Below are 3,524 nucleotides of genomic sequence, written 5' to 3'. Positions count from 1 at the left end.
CTAAAAATTTAATATGAAAGTATTAAAAAAAACATTATAAATCACATATGTAATACAGTCTACTTCATATATTCAAATATACACTATTACTGGGCTTCCCTGATGGCTCAGTGAGTAAAGAATCCACCTGCAATGGAGGAGACACAGGCGACATGGGTCCGATCCCTGGGTCGGGAAGATCCCCTGGAGGAGGAAAATCGCAACCTATTCTAGCATTCTTGCCTGAAAAATCCCACTGATAAGAGGAACCTGGTGGATTACAGTCCAAAGGATTACAAAGAATTGGAAGTGACTGAGTGACTCAGCTGGAGAAGGCAAGGGCACCCCACTCCAGTACTCTTGCCTGGAAAATCCCATGGACGGAGGAGCCTGGTAGGCTGCAGTCCATGGGGTCGCACAGAGTTGGATACGACTGAAGTGACTTAGCAGCAGAGTGACTCAGCACATACTATATATACTATATATTAACTTAGGAATTACAAGGAATGGTTAAAAACGCTTTTTCTATTTTTCTACTATTTCAACATAGGCATTTACACTCCTTTACACAGAGTGTGTGTGTGTATATGTATATATAAATGCACACCTTTATCATTTCTTTCAAACATCTACCTTTTGATCTACTCTGGACTTTACCATGTACCATTTTTTCCCACTTACTGCCAAGGCAGTGATTCCATCTCCAGCGCACATTTGTGTGCCTTCCCCTTCATTTTCCTATTCTCTTAAAATGCAATATTTATAGAGTGCCTACCAAGAAGTTAACACGGTGATAGGTATCATGGGAGAGGAAGATGAAGATACACTCTGATTTTAAATAATTTATACTTTTGGGAAGGTAAACATAAAAAAGACATACGAAAGAAATTTAATAGAGATTAAGAACTGTGACAGAGACTATACAGAAGCTGATTGAATGAGTTGGCTCACAAAAACTTCCTGATTCTTCAAGCTAGACTTTAGCCAAGCAAAGGAGGAAAGTCACCTTAGGCTGAAAAAACAGAAGGAGTAAAGCCACGGAAGGATGAAATCATCCAGTCTACAGACAGAACTACAAGTTGATCCATATTAGGGTATAGGTATATGAATAGGAAGTGGAAAGGACACGAGGCTGAACAAGATGACATGGATGGATTTGTCAGGAAAGGTGCCAGAATTTTACCAGTGAAGGTAAGGGGAGCCCCTGAAGCTTTCTAGGTAGGAAAGGTCAGACAAATGGGCAGCAATCTAAAGGACGTACTTGAATACAAGTTTAGAAAGAGATGAGGGATGAGGAGTACAGATTCAGCAAATACTGAGCTTCTACCATATGTTGCGTGCAAGATCCCTGACCTTGTCACACTTTCAGTTTGGACAGAAGGAGACAGTTGTACACAGAGTAGCCTCAAGTAAAACTTAGCAAAAAATAACAGCTGCCTTCTCATTACATACTTGGTGAGCATCTGATACACCTGATCACTCCTGCCTTCTCTGAGTCTTTTCTCTGGCTTTTGTGACCCCACAGTCAGCCTTCTCCTCCCGCCACACTGGGCACTACAGTTTCTTGTTTCCTTTGGTGGGCTGCTCCTCAGCAACCTGACTTCTAAGCCTTGAGTACCCCGAGGCTTCTTATGTCTTCTCTGTATTTGTTTACTCCCTTAATTACCCTATCTAGGCTACAACTTTAAATACATTGTATTTATCTGCTGATGACACACAAACTTTTTGCCAGTCCTGACCTTTCATATGTCCATGCTGCTGCACACAAAATGATGTCCTTGACACTGGATGGAAATATCAAATAGTAGATCAAATTAAATTTGTCAAAAACCAAATTCCTTGATATTCTTTCTTCAAAACTCCTCTGCCCCTGGTTTGCCTACCTCAATTAACAGTAAATCTAGTCTTCCAGAAAGATGGCTCCAAAACCTTACAGCCAAGTCCTCTCACATCCTGCATGCAAGCTATCAGCAAATCCTTTCAGCTATTCCTTCTGAATATAACTAGAATCGGACAACCGTGACCATCTCCACTGCTAGTACTAGATCACCATCATCTGTCACTAAGATTTACAGTGATAGACAAGTAAGGGGTCATCCTCTTTCTGCCCTTGCCTATCCCACCCCTGCCTGCCCCTTGAGTTGTTACAGTGAACCTTTTAAAACAGAAATAAAATCATATCACTCATCTATCAAAACCTCTCATGGCAGCATCCTATTTCAAAGTAAAAACCAAAGTCCTCCTAATGGTTTTCAAGGCCTGAGTGATCTGGGCCCTCCACTATGTCTCTGGAACTTGACTTCTTCTACCCTCTCTCTCACTGATTGCTTCAGCTGTACCAGTGCTCTGCTTCAACATGGCAAGATGTTCTTGCTTAGGGCCTCGGCGTTGGCTGTTCTTTTTGGTTCAAATGTTCTGCGCAGATACCTGCATGGTTTACTCTCATTTGATTCAGATCTCTGCTCAGGTATTACTTCATCAGAAATAACTTTTGTGACCAACCTAGAAAAAAGAACTTCCCCCCTTTCCCTTTGCACTGCTTCATTTTCATTCATACCAGTAGCTGAAGCTGACATAAATATGCTTATCCGGTTTCCATCCCCACTAAAACAGATGTTCCCTAAAGATAGGACTTTCATTCACTTATATATTTATCATCTGGAGCAATGCCTAGTACACAGTATGAATTCTGTTCATACTGTATCTGTTCATGAATAAATAACTTGGTGATATGTCAAAATGCCAATAGCAAATTGTATTGCGATTAGGTGCATTTATAATAGGTTTTCTACTTTACTGAAGGAAGTGAAGCAGTAAGAACTTTAATTCTCAAAACTACATCTAAGCACCTATCAGTATCTGCATACTCTGCTTGTCATTAAGTCAAACTATCAATGTTGTTCCCTAGATACAACCTGTGTACCAGGTCCTAACCTCTCTAGGACAGGATATTGTTTCAAGAATTCAATTATTCCTTCTCTATCAAATTCCTGTCTATGGATCTTTCCCAGGAACAAACAGGAGCTATTTCTCTCATCTTAAAAAGTCTCAACTTGCTTTTCCCACCAGCCTCACTTTTTTTCTCTATTCCTCTATGTAGCAAAAATGCCAAATAGTTGTTTGTATTCATGGTCTCTCATTCCTTTTCTCACATTTTCTCTTAAATTTACTCCTTAAGGTTTTGCCTCAAGCATTAAATGAAACAGATTGTGAAGGTTATCACTGGCAATGCTACAACTAATAATCCTCAACTCTTAGTTCTCATCAGACTTAAGCATTTGGCAAAGCTGAATGTTCGCTCCTCTTTGATAAAGGATCTTGTCTTAGCTAGTGGGACAGTACACTTTCAGGGTCGTTCTCTTAAATTTACTGGTCCCTCCTCAATATCGTTTGCTAGTTGATGCTCTTCTCCCCCAACTCATAATTTCACAAGACACCCCCTTGGTTCTCTGACTTTCTGTGTACACTCATTCCTTGCTGCTATCACTCTGTCTCATGGCTTTACACACCATTGGTGATGATCCCCAAATTCGTATACTAGCAAA

At 40.4% G+C, this 3,524-nt stretch overlaps 1 protein-coding gene across 3 annotated transcripts in view; it reads right to left on the bottom strand.

Moving 5' to 3' along the window:
- The window catches only part of BNIP2 (BCL2 interacting protein 2), a 50,570-nt gene that overhangs the window by 77 nt on the left and 46,969 nt on the right, over nt 1–3,524 (bottom strand). The gene's annotated exons all lie outside the window — the stretch shown is intronic.

The sequence above is a fragment of the Bos javanicus genome, chromosome 10, assembly GCF_032452875.1.
Source record: "Bos javanicus breed banteng chromosome 10, ARS-OSU_banteng_1.0, whole genome shotgun sequence".
NCBI lineage: Eukaryota > Metazoa > Chordata > Mammalia > Artiodactyla > Bovidae > Bos > Bos javanicus.
The sequence above is the reverse complement of the archived record's forward strand: the minus strand, read 5'-3'. Positions and strand labels throughout refer to the sequence as shown.